The sequence below is a fragment of the Pristiophorus japonicus genome, chromosome 1 (assembly GCF_044704955.1).
Source record: "Pristiophorus japonicus isolate sPriJap1 chromosome 1, sPriJap1.hap1, whole genome shotgun sequence".
In the NCBI taxonomy this organism is placed as follows: Eukaryota; Metazoa; Chordata; class Chondrichthyes; family Pristiophoridae; genus Pristiophorus; species Pristiophorus japonicus.
Window position 1 is genome coordinate 41,948,926 of NC_091977.1, and position 18,360 is coordinate 41,967,285.

At 45.8% G+C, this 18,360-nt stretch overlaps 1 protein-coding gene across 3 annotated transcripts in view; it reads left to right on the forward strand.

Annotated features, from left to right (window-relative positions):
• LOC139263028 (protein WWC2-like) overlaps positions 1 to 18,360 on the forward strand; it is a 296,134-nt gene that overhangs the window by 101,109 nt on the left and 176,665 nt on the right. The window lies entirely within an intron of this gene.

Genomic DNA, 18,360 nt, shown 5'->3' on the forward strand with positions numbered 1-18,360 from the left:
CAGCTTCAGCTTCTTACAAATCCCCTGAAACAGCTCCTGGATTTGAATAACTGTTGACCACATTTGAAAATAACTGGGTGTCAGACACATAACTGAACAAAGCATTCAGTCTGTGTTTGATTGACAGGAGCTTGGGTTTCTCCCTCAAGCTTTGCAGGCAACTGATGAAACTTGCAACAGTTGTACAGAGCTATGATTGGGGCAAGATTCCGACTGTAGCTAGTTTTCTTTTAAAACTCCCTTCAGGGTCTGGATTTTCCGGTCCTTTGCGCTCCGGGTTTCTCCCCGGAGCGGTGTGAAAGGCGGCGGTGATGTCTCCAGCGCCCTGCCGCGATCCTCCGGTCGGGTTTTGCGGCGGCGTGGAGCAGGACCGCCGGCAAGAGCTGTGCCGGGTGTGCAACGCCCCTGGTTGTGACACCGGCGTGAGTTTGAGCTCCCGCCCGGAGGTGCGCCCACAATGGGAAATCAGAGCGGGCCGGCCATGCCAGCGGCAGAGAGGAAGGTAAAATACTCCAAAAGTAAGTGTGTGTGTGTGTGTGTGTTTTTAAAACATCTTTGTGCGATTTGTGTTGCGGTGGGGTGGGCAATGTTTTAGGAATGTATTTATGGTTTTTTTTCAGTTCCCCCTCCCCTCCCCTCCCCAGGCCTCTTTCGGAACGCTCATGCCTGGCCCTTTAGCTCGGGAGTTTCCCTTCCTTACGCCGAGATGTGTACAGCGCCCCCTGACGCAGGGCCCAGCTGCCCAAACTTAAATACTAAAGCACAAACTATTCCCGGCCGCTAACTTTCCCGTCCCATCGCCATTATTGCCCCGACAACAGAAAAGCCAAAAATCCAGCCCCTTGAACTAGATTTCCTGCTTGTAACACCAAGAATAATCCATTTGAAAAGAATGGTTATTGTTGGCACTATGGGACTAATATTCACCTTGGGCAGGAGTGTAAAAAGGGTGATATCAGATCAGCCAAGTCAATGGAAATACAAATCGGGGGAGATGTACAGACGCTGATCTGATCTTGCCCGTTTACGCTATCACACAATGTCAAAATTACCCTCTATGATTGGAAAACCTCGGCCTTATAATTCGTGATTGAATTAAAGGAACCTTTAAAAGGCAGAAGAAGACAAAATGCTTTATTTTTGCCGCAGATAAACCATAAGGAAAAAAACTAAAATCCACATCTGCCGTCCTAGTAACTCGGAAGATATGTCAGTGGTAGTATTGAATATCAGTGGGTAATGGTGTGGGCCGACTGGTCGTTTCATCTTGTGTTCTTAGGTTCTCGTAGCTTTTAATAAGTCGCACTTTATTCTCTTGGCTGAAAATGTGTCTCACCATTTTGACCTTTAATTTGTTCGTTCGGTGCTTTGCCAGGTTGTACTTGGATTTCCTATCTCGACTTCTCCAGCAACTACTGAAAAAAAATTAACTTTTTAAATCAGAATTTATTAACTAGAAGTTCAAATTATGGTAATCAGCAATTAAGACCAAAATTGCGTGCTAAGATCAGACTTTTAAACAGCCATGTCGATTAGCACAGCACCCATTTAGTGCCCGTTTTCACCCTTTTACCAAAATAACCCCCATTATATATTAAGGGGGTGAAATTGGTCTTCACAAACAGGCTCATAGTGAATCAGCAGCCCATGTTACACCATGCCGCATTTTCTTTACGATTGTGTCAAATTAATATCCCCACCCATTTGGTAAGATGTTCCAGGATAAAACAAATGTCCGTCTTTGAACACACCTTTAAAGAAATTGATGTCTCTTTTTATATTGTCGAACCACTGCAACTTCAAGCTCAGATTGTGTCTGTGTGTATATACATATACATTTATAGTCACAAAAACAAAGTACTGCGGATACTAGAAATCTGAAATAAAAACAGAAAATGCTGGAAATACTCAGCAGGTCAGGCAGCATCTGTGGAGAGAGAGAGACTGAGTAAACTGACCCGCTAAGTATTTCCAGCATTTTCTATATTTATCGTCAGGTTGCTGACTCACCTAACTCATTCCAGGACTAATCCTGGCTGATCTGTGTAGGTCATTAAGCCCTGATTCGACGTTTCACATAACACCGAGATTCTAGGACATTAGCTGGACTCAGCATAGTGGGACACCATCTGCAGTGTATTTAGTAAAGACAGCGTTTGTTTTTACAGGTTGCAGGCTAGAATTGCGCAGTAACAATACTTGAATGATTTTACTACTTTAGTGTGGAATTCAGATTCTGATGAGTAAATTAGGCAAGGTGAACATCGTGAGGTACTGTTCATAATCACGGGGGCAATTTCAGTGAAGAATTGGCCTGGTACAGGGTCACATGTGTCCTGAGTATGAGCAGTACTTCGCTTCTGCCCATTGGATTCCCCTGATGCCTTAGTGAAGAGAGAAAAAAAAATCACTGCGTGGAGAAATGTTGGACTGAAGTGCAGCCAAACACTGAATTATGGTTTCGCATCCGCCATGTTGAAAACTCCTTATACATGGAGCAGCAAGCACGACTTGAGTTATGAAGGGAAAAATTTACCTGTCTTTCCCTTTCTGATTGACCCGACTGTGCATTTCTAGCCTTCCCTGCTTGTATTTCAGCATTCAATACTGTTTGTTCTATATTCATTTGAAATATTTAGCTAGGAACACATGAAAGCTAATCACAATTCTGGCCGCCTTACTAGTCAGAGAGTGAGCTAGCTTGATGAGCCAGGCTGTGTGTGTTTGGCCCTGTGAATCAGGAGTGAGCTCCTGAACACCCCACCTCCTGAATTCCTTTCGTGATTAATAACAGCATCCAAGCACACATGACAGCCAAGCATTAGAGTAATGGAATGGAAGGGTCAGGAGCTTGTCAGTCAGAAGAAACTTTGTATGAAAGGTTCAGCCTTTGGTTAAACGCAGTGAACTTCTAAGGAATTTGCACTGCTCACGTGCTCTGCCTCCATACAGTACGGTTCTTAATTCGAGCGCACGCTAAATTAACCATTTGGCAGCTTAGTGCACATGCTGTGCTTTTGCGCGTGTATTTTAAAGCTTGTTCAATGTCAGTCTTGCTGACCAATTAAAAAATGTAATGAGGTTAATGACTCATTTGAAAGCTCTGGTGCCCTATGGTGGTTGCAAAAGATTTTTTTTCTGATGGGCAGGTAGAAATGAAGGAAAAATATTTTCCCAAGTTGAGCACCATTGTGATACAGTGCATATAAGTACTTCAGTATGATGTGTGATGGAGTGGTACAATGCAGCTTTCTATCAGGCGTTCCTGGCTTCACTTGGGAGGTCGAACTCTCTCACTGAGCAGGGAGCGAAACAAACAAGCCATTTCAGGGACTCAGCAGTTCTCAACCAAAATGTAGTAGACGAGAATGGCAAACTGACAAAAGGAATGGAGGAAAATGAACTGCCCACCCCCTTATTATCATGCTTTTTCCCTCCATGTCAGCTGTGGCTCAGTGGGTAGTGCACTCGCCTCTGAATCAGAAGGTTGTGGGTTCAAGCCCCACTCCAGGGACTTGAGCACATAAATGTATGCTGCCACCCCAGTGCAGTGCTGAGGGAGTGCTGCACTGTTGGAGGTGCCGTCTTTGAGATTGAGATATTAAACCGAGGCCCCGTCTGCTCTCTCAGATGGGCGTAAAAGATCCCATGTCACTATTTCAAAGAAGAGCAGGGCAGTTATCCCCGGAATCCTGCCCAATATTTAGCCCTCAATCAACATAGCAAAAATAGTTTATCTGGTCATTATCTCATTGCTGTTTGTGGGAGCTTGCTGTGCACAAATTGGCTGCCATATTTCCCAGTATAACAACAATGACTACACTCCAAAAGTACTTCATTGGCTGTAAAGTGCCTTTGAGACAACCGGTGGTCGTGAAAGGCGCTATATAAATTCAAGTCTTTTTTTCTTTCTTTGATGTTCTCCCTTATCACACAGCTCATAAAGGTGACAACAGACCTCTAACACCTCTTCCCAATGGCCATTGATTTATGCACCTGGATAGTGAATTGGGATATTCAGCAGTGAGGGCCGTCATAATTGATGCTGACCCTGTCCTCACCCAACATTGATAGTACACTTTCAGCAAAGGGTCACTGTAAAATGATCAGGAGCAGACCGATTTCACTCCCCTCTACCGACTTGGAATTCGGAGACTAAAGTGGGGTGGAGGGGGGGCGGTAATTTAATACAGAATAGAAAATTGGGCAGCATGTATGACAGACAGCTGACCCACTACTGCCAGTTTTCCACCCATGCCAAGATTTTGTGCTCACGTCTCTGGCGTGGGACTTGAACCCACCACCTTCTGACTCAGAGGTGAGAGTGCTACCACTTTTAAACGGCCTGGAAACGGCATTTCTATAGCGGCTTTCAGGATTCCCCAGAGCACTTTACAGCTAATGAAGTACTTTGGAAATATAGTCACTGTTGTAATGGAGGAAATGAGATAATGACCAGATGTTGGTTGAGGGATAAAGTATTGGCCAGGATACCTCCCTTGCTCTTCTTCACAATAGTGCATCCATCTAAGAGGGCCTTGGTTTATCTGAAAGAGTCAGCCTGGATTTTGTGCTCAAGTCTCTGGAGTGGGACTTGAACTCACAACCTGCTGACTCAGAGGTGAGAGTGCTACCCACTGAGCCACGGCTGATAGCATTTAATTGCACAGGCATGGTGGAGAGGGAGGGGGAAATCTGGAATTTCATCTCTGCAGCAGCGGCCGGGGCACAAGATGCTTGCACTGTCCTACGCCACAAACTTCATTAAAGTATATATTGGACCATTCCAGAGTCCAGCCTTCACCGAACATTCCAGTATCTTGCCCTGTTGACACAGTGCCATTCTGGTCGTCCAACTAAAAAAAAAAATGGATTCCGCCAGTTCTTCCTAAGATGGAGAATGAAGAGGAAATTAAGTAGCAGCAGAAGAAGGGGCCACCAGTGAGTCAGAACAAGACGCACAGCCTGTGAACTTGGCAGCATTTCTTAAGCAGCAACACACTTGTGACTTGAGTCAAATATTTTCTGGAATCTTTCCTAAATTTGCCCATACCAGGCGATGAATGAATGGTTAGCCCTCCATTCAGAGGGGGCTTGGCAAGGTGGATGCCGAGAGGATATTTCCCCTTGTGGAACTAGGGAGCATAGTTTCAGAATAGGGGGTCACCCATTTAAGACGGAGATGAGGAGGAATTTCTTCTCTCAGAGGGTCGCGAATCTGTGGCATTCTCTACCCCAGAGAGCGGTTGGAGGCTGGGTCATTGAATATATTTAAGGTGGAGATAGACAGATTTTTGAATGATAAGGGAGTCGAGAGTATGGGGAGCGGGCAGGGAAGTGGAGCTGAGGCCAGGATCTTATTGAATGGCGGAGCAGGCTCGAGGGGCCAAAAGGCTTACTCTTGCTCCTATTTCTTACGTTTTTATGCATTCTGGGTGGGAAGAGGACCTGCGGCACTTAAATGAGGCCCCGGGTGTTAAAATACCCTCGGTTTGAAGCGTAGGGCAGAGAGTATGTTTCACACTAGCCTCGTCACTGCCTGACTGAAACATGACCATGGTTAAAATCGACCCCATTGTTCTATATCTCCTAGTGCTGCCTCATCAGGAGGAAACAGGATCTTGTCTGACAGGCATCCAGAGTAGAAGAAAACACCACTTCTCCAATATGCACGATTGTTTTTGCACAATGATAAACAGTCGGGATACTCCATGTCATTGCCTGCACATATCTCAGAGTTTAGCCCAACGAGCTTCAAATAGGGCCCAAGTTTCCCCAGGAGTTGCTCCGTTTTTTTTGGAGCTACTAGATTTTTTTGGAGTAACTTAAAAATCGCAATTCTCCCCATTTAAGTTGCTCCAGTGTAAGTGAGTTAGTTAGGTTTTTTTTTAGTTCAGTTTTTTTTTCAAAAGGGGTGTTACCAGCCACTTACGCCTGTTTTCGCCATTTGAGCAAGTTTAGACAGCTAAAACTTACTCCAAATTAATTTAGGCCAGCATAAGTGTACATTCTGAAAAACCCTGCAGTGAATCAAGAAATCAGCGCAGGCAGCCAGAGATGGGGGAGTGGGGGGTGGGGGGGAGGGGACTTTGCAAAGCACTAAACACCTTCACAACAATATTAAAGAAGCATAAATACATTTAAAGCAATAAGCACGAAACAAAGCAGTACATTTGCACCAAGCACTAACCAAAGCACACAAAGTAATAAGCAGTTAATTAACAAATGAACAATAGAAGGAACCCTGCGCCTAAAGCACCAAGACCAAAGTAATAAGCAATCAATCAATCAATAAATAACAAATAAAAAATAGAAGTCCTACCTTAGGGAACGCAGCGGGCCGCCGATGATGGAGCCATTCGGCCAGGGCTAGGGGGTGGCGTGCTTCGGGCCCCTCCCACACAGCCTGCAGAGCGTCGCACAGATTCGGGCTGCCAGGAGCTACTGCACATGCGCGCACACTCTAGCGCGCATGTGCAGAGGTCCTGGCACTGTTTTCAACGCTGGGACCTAGCTCCGCCCCCAATCCACTGGCCACGCTATGTCACGACCGAGGAGCGGCTGGGGAGTGGCCAGAATCGGGAGGAAGATTTTCGGCGCGCTTGAAGGCGGACAAAAGCAGCGCACCTCGGGTGAGTGCGCCAGAAAAAGGCGTTGGGGAAATTTGGGCCCATAGGTACTACCAGGAAATCTTTGTCCCATTAACTGATAACATAAAGACATTTGGCTGACTACTCAATGCTTTCTGTCTCTGGTTTTGCCACCAGGGCACTGACAACCTTTGGCTCACAGGACACAGCATGGTACTATTTGGCCATGGGTAAAGTACTGTATGCTGTTTTGGGAGTCTCTATATAGAAAGGCCATTAAAACCATTATTATTCATTCATGGAATGTGGACATCGCTGGCAAAGCCAGCATTTATTGCCCATCCCTAATTGTCCTTGAGAAGTTGGTGGTGAACCGCCGCCTTGAACCGCCGCCATCCTTGTGGTGAGGGTACAGCACAGATTCACCACGATTGTACCAGGGATGAGAAACTATAGTTAAGAAGAGATTTCAGGTAATGGGGCTATTTCCATTGAAGTAGAGGAGGCTAAGAGCAGATTTAATTGAGGTTATTCAAATTATGAATCGTGAGTAGGGAACATTTCCTCGAGTTAGGGAGTGAGAGAGTTGTTAAAGAATGGAATGCTTTACCAAGGGAGTGGTTGAGCCAGAGATCTTTCAGAGCAAGATTGAATAAACATTTGTGCAGAGGAAGTTTCAGGGCTACGGGGAGAGTGTGGGGCAGTGAGATTAGTTATATTTCCGACAGCAGAAAGCCATCTGATGGGTGGAAGGAGTTTCTTCTGTGCTGTAATGTCCGTCAATAAGTCTGGCAGACAAGAAATTAAGAATACTTACGGAGAAGGGCATGAGAGGTCCAAACAAAGCCATGCCTTTTAAGCAGGGGTAGATTTTAACCTTACTCGCATGGCAGAAACTGGGCGGGTGGGCAATTATAAGTTAGCAGTTATTTACCATCTCAGAACTCGAGCCTCTCCCGCATTCTCTGAAATTAACTCCATGGTGGATGAGGTGCCGGGCTGAAGCAGGAAAAAGCCGTATGAATTTCTGCAGACCAGGGTGCTATTACACCATTAGGACCCCGACGGTATTTTAACCGAGCCCTGAGAGGGGAAGCTGCAGCGGCTGTCCCACCAGGCTGAATCAAGTCGGCAGCTGGTGGGAAGGATGAACAGGCCCTCCAGGTAAGGGAAAAGATGTCCTTTCTGGAGCCAGGAGAAGCAGGAGTGCTTCTGCAGGCTCCACAAGGAAAGTCACAGCCTCACCTAACCTGACTGTTTCCCAGCCCCCGCCGAGACCCTCTGCAGCTTTCCTGGAAGAAAGAAAGACTTGCATTTACATAGCGCCTTTCAAGACCACCGGACATCTCAAAGCACTTTGCAGCCAATGAAGTACTTTTGGACTATAGTCACTGTGGGAAAAGCAGCAACCAATTTGCGCACAGCAAGCTCGCACAAACAGCAATGACCAGCTAAGCTGTTTTTGTTACGTTGATTACAGGTTAAATATTGGCCAGGGCATCGGGGATAACTCCCCTGCTCTTCTTCGAAAAAGTGCCATGGGACCTTTTACGTCCACCTGGGAGAGCAGACGGGGCCTCGGTTTTACATCTCATCCGAAAGACGGCGCCTCCAACCGTGCAGTACACGCTCAGCACTGCACGGGATTTCAGCGTAGATTTTTGTGCTCAGGTTCCTGGAGTGGAACTTGAACCCACAACCTTCTGACTCAGAGGCGAATGTGGGCCAAGAACCACCCAAACTACCCTTGCTAGCTGCTGTTCTACACCCTCTTCCCGTCAGTGGGTGGGAAGTGAAGACCCGGTTAAAATCGCCGCGGCCTCCTGCTGTTTCTGGTGCATGGGAAATGAACTCACTGGAAAGCTTTCAGCCGGAAACTCTCTCGGAGTGAAAATCCAGGTTTCCGATTACATTTATATCCGATGATCAATTACCACATCAAAAATTTCCCAATTCAATTTCAGAACAACGACGTCAACTTGTATTTATATAGTGTTTTTAATGTAATAAAATGTCCCAAGGCAGTTCACAGGAACGTTATTTGATACCGAGTCACAAAAGGAGATATTAGGGCAAGTGACCAAAAGCTTGGTCAAAGAGGTAGGTTTTAAGGAGCGTCTTAAAGGAGGATAGAGAAATAGAGAAGCGGAGAGGTATAGGGAGGGAGTTCCAGAGCTTGGGGCCTCAGCAGCTGAAGGCATGGCCGCCTTTGGTAGAGTGATGAAAATCAGGGATGCTCAAGAGGCCAGAGTTAGAGGAGTGCAGATATCTCGGAGGATTGTAGAGCTAGAGGACATTCATCATCATCATAGGCAGTCCCTCAGAATCGAGGAAGACTTGCTTCCACTCTTAGCATGAGTTCTTAGGTGGCTGTACAGCCCAATACGAGAACCACAGTCTCTGTCACAGGTGGGACCGACAGTGGTTGAAGGGTAGGTAGGCGGGGAGCCTGGTTTGCCGCATGCTCCTTCCACTGCCTGCGCTTGATTTCTGCATGCTCTCGGCGACGATACTCAAGGAGCTCAGCGTCCTCCCGGATGCACTTCCTTCACTTAGGGTGGTCTTTGGCCGGGGACTCCCAGGTGTCAGTGGGAATGTTGCACTTTTCACGGAGGCTTTGAGGGTGTCCTTGTAATGTTTCCTCTACCCACCTCTGGCTCGTTTGCTGTGGACGAGTTCAAAGTAGAGCACTTGCTTTGGGAGTCTCGTGTCTGGCATGCGAACTATGTGGCCTGCCCAGCAGAGCTGATCAAGTGTGGTCAGTACTTCAATGCTGGGAATGTTGGCCTGGCCGAGGACACTAATGTTGGTGCGTCTGTCCTCCCAGGGGATTTGTAGGATCTTGCGGCGACATCGTTGGTGGTATTTCTCCAGCGACTTGAGGTGTACATGGTCCACGTCTCTGAGCCATACAGGAGGGCGGGTATTACTACGTCCCTGTAGACCATGAGCTTGGTGACATAGAAACATAGAAAATAGGTGCAGGAGTAGGCCATTCGGCCCTTCGAGCCTGCACCATCATTCAATATGATCATGGTTGATCATTCCCTCAGTAACCCTTTCCTGCTTTCTCTCCATACCCCGTGATCCCCATAGCCATAAGGGCCATATCTAACTCCCTCTTGAATATATCCAATGAACTGGCATCAACAACTCTCTGCGGCAGGGAATTCCACAGGTTAACAACTCTCTGAGTGAAGAAGTTTCTCCTCATCTCAGTCCTAAATGGCCTACTCCTTATCCTAAGACTGTGTCCCCTGGTTCTGGACTTCCCCAACATCGGGAACATTCTACCCGCATCTAACCTGTCCCGTCGCGTCAGAATCCTGTATGTTTCCATGAGATCCCCATCTCATCCTTCTAAACTCCAATGTATAAAGGCCCAGTTGATCCAGTCTCCCCTCATATGTCAGTCCTGCCATCCTGGAAATCAGTCTGGTGAACCTTCGCTGCACTCCCTCAATAGCAAGAACGTCCTTCCTGAGATTAGGAGACCAAAAATAACACAATATTCCAGGTGAGGCCTCACCAAGGCCCTGTACAACTGCAGTAAGACCTTCCTGCTCCTATACTCAAATCCCCTAGCTATGAAGGCCAAAATACCATTTGCCTTCTTCACCGCCTGCTGTACCTGTATGTCAACTTTCAATGACTGATGAACCATAACACCCAGGTCTCATTGCACCTCCCCTTTTCCTAATCTGACGCCATTCAGATAATATTGTGTCTTCGTGTTTTTGCCCCCAAAGTGGATAACCTCACATTTATCCACATTATACTGCATCTGCCATGCATTTTCCCACTCACCTAACCTGTCCAAGTCACCCTGCAGCCTCCAAGCGTCCCCCTCAGAGCTCACACCGCCACCCAAGTTTAGTGCCATCTGCAAACTTGGAGATATTACACTCAATTCCTTCATCTAAATCATTGATGTATATTGTAAAGAGCTGGGGTCCCAGCACTGAGCCCTGCAGCACTCCACTAGTCACTGCCTGCCATTCTGAAAAGGACCCGTTTATCCCGACTCTCTGCTTTCTGTCTCCTGTCTGCCAACCAGTTCTCTATCCAAGTCAGTACATTACCCCCAATACCATGTGCTCTGATTTTGCACACCAATCTCTTGTGTGGGACATTGTCAAAAGTTTTTTGAAAGTCCAAATACACCACATCCACTGGTTCTCCCTTGTCCACTCGACTAGTTACATCCTCAAAAAATTCCAGAAGATTTGTCAAGCATGATTTCCCCTTCATAAATCCATGCTGACTTGGACCGATCCTGTCACTGCTATTTCATCTTTAATAATTGATTCCAACATTTCTCCACTACTGATGTCAGGCTTAACTGATCTATAATTACCCGCTTTCTCTCTCCCTCCCTTTTTAAAAAGTGGTGTTACATTAGCTACCCTCCAGTCCATAGGAACTGATCCAGAGTCGATAGACTGTTGGAAAATGATCACCAATGCATCCACTATTTCTAGGGCCACTTCCTTAAATACTCTGGGATGCAGACTATCAGGCCTGGGCATTTATCCCATCAATTTCCCAAACACAATTTCCTGCCTAATAAGGATATCCTTCAGTTCCTCCTTCTCACTAGACCCTCGGTCCCCTAGTACTTCCGGAAGATTATTTGTGTCTTCCTTTGTGAAGACAGAACCAAAGCATTTGTTCAATTGGTCTGCCATTTCTTTGTTCCCCATTATAAATTTACCTGAATCCGACTGCAAGGGACCTACGTTTGTCTTCACTAATCTTTTTCTCTTCACATATCTATAGAAGCTTTTGCAGTCAATTTTTATGTTCCCGGCAAGCTTCTTCTCGTACTCTATTTTCCCCCTCTTAATTAAACCCTTTGTCCTCCTCTACTGAATTCTAAATTTCTCCCAGTCCTCAGGTTTGTTGCTTTTTCTGGCCAATTTATATGCATCTTCCTTGGATTTAACACTATCCTTAATTTCCCTTGTTGGCCACAGTTGAGCGACCTTCCCCGTTTTATTTTTACTCCAGACAGGGATGTACAATTGTTGAAGTTCATCCATGTGATCTTTAAATGTTTGCCATTGCCTATCCACCGTTAACCCTTTAAATATCATTTGCCAGTCTATTCTAGCCAATTCTAGCCTCAAACCATCGAAGTTACCTTTCCTTAAGTTCAGGACCCTAGTTTCTGAATTAACTGTGTCACTCTCCATCTTAATAAAGAATTCTACCATGTTATGGTCACTCTTCCCCAAGGGGCCATGCACAACAAGATTGCTAATTAGTCCTTTCTCACTACACATCACCCAGTTTAGGATGGCCAGCTCCCTAGTTGGTTCCTCGACATATTGGTCTAGAAAACCATTCCTAATACACTCCAGGAAATCCTCCTCCACCGCATTGCTCCCAGTTTGGTTTGCCCAATCAATATGTAGATTAAAGTCACCCATGATAACTGCTGTACCTTTATTGCATGCATCCCTAATTTCTTGTTTGATGCTGTCCCCAACCTTACTACTACTGTTTAGTGGCCTGTACACAACTCCCACTAGCGTTTTCTGCCCCTTGGTACTCCGTGGCTCCACCCATACCGATTCCACATCATCCAAGCTAATGTACTTCCTTAGAATTGCATTTATTTTCTCTTTAACCAGCAATGCCACCCCGCCTTCTTTTCCTTTCTGTCTATCCTTCCTAAATGTTGAATACCCCTGGATGTTAAGTTCCCAACCTTGGACACTCTGGAGCCATGTCTCCGTTTTGCCAATTACATCATACCCGTTAACTGCTATCTGCGCAGTTAATTCGTCCACCTTATTCCGAATACTCCTCGCATTGAAGCACAGAGCCTTCAGGCTTGTCTTTCTAACACACTTTTGTGACAGTTTTGAGGGCTTGGTCTTCAAACACTCTTTTCCTCAGGCGGCCGAAGGCTGCAGTAGCGCACTGGAGGCAGTGTTGGATCTCGTCGTCGATGCCTGCTCTTGTTGATAGGAGGCTCCCGAGATCAGGGAAGTGGTCCACGTTGTCCAGGGCCGCGCCGTGGATCTTGATGTCTGGGTGGCAGTGCTGTGCGGCGAGGACAGGCTGGTGGAGAACCTTTGTCTTACTGATGTTTAATGTAAGGCCCATACTTTCATACGCCTCGGTAAATACGTTGACTATGTACTGGAGTTCAGCCTCTGCGTGTGCACAGATGCAGGCGCCGTCCACGTACTGTAGCTCGACAACAGAGGCTGGAGTGATCTTGGACCTGGCCTGGAGTCGGCGAAGGTTGAACAGCTTCCCACTGGTTCTGTAGTTTACTTCCTCTCCAGCGGGGAGCTTGGCAACTGTGAGGTGGAGCATGGCAGTGAGGAAGATTGAGAAGAAAAATCTGGCCACTGCTGGATAGAGATCTCCATGCTCACTCCCGGATGGAGATCTGCGCATTCACTCCAGGATAGAGATCTCCGCAATCACTCCCAGATAAGAACCTCCCCACTCCTGGATAGAGATCTCCTCACTCCTGGGTAGGACTGGAACAAATGTCCTAGGGGGAGTGTTTGCTAGTGCTGTTAGGGAGGAGTTAAACTAATATGGCAGGGGGATGGGAACCTATGCAGGGGGGCAGAGGGAAACAAGAGGGAGACAGAGGCAAAAGATAGAAAGGAGAATAGTAAAAGTGGAGGACAGAGAATCCTAAGGCAAAAAACAAAAAGGGCCACATTACAGCCAAATTCTCAAGGGGCAAGGTGTGTTAAAAAGACAAGCCTGAAGGCTCTCAATGCGAGGAGTATCCGTAATAAGGTGGATGAATTAACTGTGCAAATAGATGTTAACAGATATGATGTGATTGGGATTACAGAGACGTGGCTCCAGGATGATCAGGCCTGGGAACTCAACATCCAAGGGTATTCAACATTCAGGAAGGATAGAATAAAAGGAAAAGGAGGTGGGGTAGCATTGCTGGTTAAAGAGGAGATTAATGCAATAGTTAGGAAAGACATGAGCTTGGATGATGTGGAATCTATATGGGTAGAGCTGCAGAACACCAAAGGGCAAAAAACGTTAGTGGAGATGTGTACAGACCTCCAAACAGTAGTAGTCATGTTGGGGAGGGCATCAAACAGGAAATTAGGGGTGCATGCAATAAAGGTACAGCAGTTATAATGGGTGACTTTAATATGCACATAGATTGGGCTAGCCAAACTGGATGCAATACGGTGGAGGAGGATTTCCTGGAGTGCATAAGGGATGGTTTTCTAGACCAATATGTCGAGGAACCAACTAGGGGGCAGGCCATCTTAGACTGGGTATTGTGTAATGAGAGAGGATTAATTAGCAATCTCATTGTGCGAGGCCCCTTGGGGGAGAGTGACCATAATATGGTGGAATTCTGCATTAGGATGGAGAATGAAACAGTTAATTCAGAGACCATGGTCCAGAACTTAAAGAAGGGTAACTTTGAAGGTATGAGGTGTGAATTGGCTGGGATAGATTGGCAAATGATACTTAAGGGGTTGACAGTGGATGGGCAATGGCAGACATTTAGAGACTGCATGGATGAACTACAACAATTGTACATCCCAAAAAGGGAAGATGGCTCAACCGTGGCTATCAAGGGAAATCAGGGATAGTATTAAAGCCAAGGAAGTGGCATACAAATTAGCCAGAAATAGCAGCGAACCCGGGGACTGGGAGAAATTTAGAACTCAGCAGAGGAGGACAAAGGGTTTGATTAGGGCAGGGAAAATAGACTCCGAGAGGAAGCTTGCAGGGAACATTAAAACGGACTGCAAAAGCTTCTATCGATATGTAAAGAGAAAAAGGTTAGTAAAGACAAACATAGGTCCCCTGCAGTCAGAATCAGGGGCAGTCATAATGGGGAACAAAGAAATGGCAGACCAATTGAACAAGTACTTTGGTTCGGTATTCACTAAGGAGGACACAAACAACCTTCCGGATATAAATGGGATCAGAGGGTCTTGTAAGAAGGAGGAACTGAGGGAAATCCTTATTAGTCGGGAAATTGTGTTGGGGAAATTGATGGGATTGAAGGTCGATAAATCCTTAGGGCCTGATGGTCTGCATCCCAGAGTACTTAAGGAGGTGGCCTTGGAAATAGCGGATGCATTGACAGTCATTTTCCAACATTCCATAGACTCTGGATCAGTTCCTATGGAGTGGAGGGTAGCCAATGTAACCCCACTTTTTAAAAAAGGAGGGAGAGAGAAAACAGGGAATTATAGACCAGTCAGCCTGACATCGGTAGTGGGTAAAATGATGGAATCAATTATTAAGGATGTCATAGCGCATTTGGAAAGAGGTGACATGATAGGTCCAAGTCAGCATGGATTTGTGAAATGGAAATCATGCTTGACAAATCTTCTGAAATTTTTTGAGGATGTTTCCAGTAGAGTGGACAAGGGAGAACCAGTTGATGTGGTGTATTTGGACTTTCGGAAGGCTTTCCACAAGGTCCCACACAAGAGATTAATGTGCAAAGTTAAAGCACATGGGATTGGGGGTAGTGTGCTGACGTGGATTGAGAACTGGTTAGCAGACAGGAAGCAAAGAGTAGGAGTAAATGGGTACTTTTCAGAATGGCAGGCAGTGACTAGTGGGGTGCCGCAAGGTTCTGTGCTGGGGCCCCAGCTGTTTACATTGTACATTAATGATATGGACGAGGGGGTTAAATGTAGGATCTCCAAATTTGCAGATGACACTAAGTTGGATGGCAGTGTGAGCTGCGAGGAGGATGCTATGAGGCTGCAGAGTGACTTGGATAGATTAGGTGAGTGGGCAAATGCATGGCATATGAAGTATAATGTGGATAAATGTGAGGTTATCCACTTTGGTGGTACAAACAGAGGGACAGACTATTATCTGAATGGTGACAGATTAGGAAAAGGGGAGGTGCAACGAGACCTGGGTGTCATGGTACATCAGTCATTGAAGGTTGGCATGCAGGTACAGCAGGCGGTTAAGAAAGCAAATGGCATGTTGGCCTTTATAGCGAGGGGATTTGAGTACAGGGGCAGGGAGGTGTTACTACAGTTGTACAGGGCCTTGGTGAGGCCACACCTGGAGTATTGTATACAGTTTTGGTCTCCTAACTTGAGGAAGGACATTCTTGCTATTGAGGGAGTGCAGCGAAGGTTCACCAGACTGATTCCCGGGATGGCAGGACTGACATATCAAGAAAGACTGAATCAACTGGGCTTGTATTCACTGGAGTTTAGAAGAATGAGAGGGTATCTCATAGAAACGTTTAAAATTCTGACGGGTTTAGACAGGTTAGATGCAGGAAGAATGTTCCCAATGTTGGGGAAGTCCAGAACCAGGGGTCACAGTCTAAGCATAAGGGGTAAGCCATTTAGGACCGAGATGAGGAGAAACTTCTTCACCCAGAGAATGGTGTACCTGTGGAATTCTCTACCATAGAAAGTTGTTGAGGCCAATTCACTAAATATATTCAAAAAGGATTTAGATGTACTAGCGGGATCAAGGGGTATGGCGAGAAAGCAGGAATGGGGTACTGAAGATGCATGTTCAGCCATGAACTCATTGAATTCTCACTGAGGTGGTGGTGGGTAGCATGCTGCGGGATGGAGTCGAGAACACTCGAGTCAAAGGCAGAGTCTCGATTGAGGAGATCTTCGCAGTGCTCCTTTCAGCGGGCCCTGACTGCCTAGGTGTCCTTGATGAGTGTTTCCCCGTTAGAGATAGCGAGACCACGGAGGGATTTAAAAACAAGAATGAGATTTTTAAAATCGAGGCGTTGCTTAACTGGGAGCCCATGTAGTGTGTTTCAAAAAAATAAAGTTTAATGTCTATTCGATTTCTCAGGAGCCACTAGTTCTCTGTTGCCCTATTCTTTATGTACTGCTATGAAATATACCTTCCTGGGTCGAGGAAGCACGAGGCAGGTGAAAGGGTCATGAGTGATATAGTATGTTGGACCTGATGGTATGAAGCCTCACATGGTATTGCAGCAATACAAACTCTTCTCAGCAGCAACTTAGCAGGAAACACATTTTCTTTTGGAAACAGTCAACCTTCCACAATTTACTGTCAGAAATAACCTGGGAATACAGCAGACTTACATCACATATTTATTATTCCTTGAGGACCTACATAATTAAATCAAAACAGATCATGGGTGATACCCGTTTAGATCTCTGGACTAGCAATCTGCAGTGCCATAAGATTAAGTTTGAAGCTGGTGTCTATCCCCATTGCAATACCAGAGCTTTAAAAGAAAGACTTGCATTTATATAGTGCCTTTCACGACCACCGGGCGTCTCAAAGTACTATACAGCCACTGTTGTAATGTGGAAGCGCTGCAGCCAATTTGCGCACAGCAAGATACCACAAACAGCAATGTGATAATACAAAAGCAAAATACTGCGGATGCTGGAATCTGGAATAAAAACAAAATGCTGGAAATCTCGGCAGCTCAGGCATCATCTGTGGAAAGAAAGCAGAGTTAACGTTTCGGGTCAGAGCAATGTGATAATGACCTGATAACCTGTTTTTGTTATGTTGATTGAAAGAAAAATATTGGCCAGGGCACTGGGAATAACTTCCCTGCTCTTCTTTGAAATAGTGCCATGGGATCTTTTACGTCCTGCTGAGAGAGCAGACGGGGCCTCAGTGGCCCAAACAACACAGCAACCCTTCACCAGCCATAAATAAAATAACATGCCCTTTGATCTCCCGGTGTGCCACAGTCTCCCACCAATTGTGTAGGGCCATCTCGCCTGAAAGACGGCACCTCCGACAGTGCAGTGCTCCCTGTACTAGAATGTCAGTATAGCTTTATGTGCTCCAAGTGGGACTTGAACCCTCAACCTTCTGACTCAGAGGTGAGGGTGCTACCGACTGAGCCACAGCTGGCACCCCCCTTTGCTCCCTTTCCCCGTGACTACTCGACCATGATCCAAAGGAGAATAAAAGGACCCTTGAAAGGAGTGAAAAGCAAAGCTGTTCTTTAAACAGAACCCACCATGTTACATTTATAGTCGTTGGGTTAAACAAATACTATGGTGCTCCCCACAGAAAGCGCATTTTATTCTCCATTCGATTTGAATTAATGGTGGTCATCATATTATAAACCAAGATCCTTCTGAAATCGTTGTGTTTACTCGATTACTAGAAATCACTGTAACATGACCTGTGTCAAAATGCTTTATCTAGTTATTCATTAACCTTCCTGGTCTAATATCCAACAAAGTAAGAATCGCTGTGACATGACTTTATGAATTATTTCTTAATGGTTCAGGGTACTAAACATGTATCGCAATGAAACACTCTAATTGGTGGGAGACTGTGGCACACCGGGAGATCAAAGGGCATGTTATTTTATTTATGGCTGGTGAAGGGTTGCTGTGTTGTGTAGGGCCATTGGACATTCCTGACATTCCGCATGTCTAATTTTTAACATTTATTGTAGATATTTATAACCGAGTGCAGATTCCAGCTCGGCAGGAATGCAGAAGCAAACAGCGATTCTCTTAGGAGCAAGGCGCAGTCAAGGAGAAAGCACTCAGCGTAGGTTTGAAGGGACAGGATTAAAGGGGAAACTATGGCGTGGTTACAGTCAGAATTACTCTGTAGAAATAGCTTTGTCTTTGAGCATCGGTCTTCCTTTAAGCCTTTTTCCCGTAAGATTAATTTCCCATTTAAAATCTGAAAAATCTTGGGAAAAAAACAAAAGGCAGGAAGGAAAACAAGGGAGTACACTAATAATGCAGCACATTGCTGTACTAATGTCTGAAGTGGTAAGTCCCAGGGTGGTCAGTCA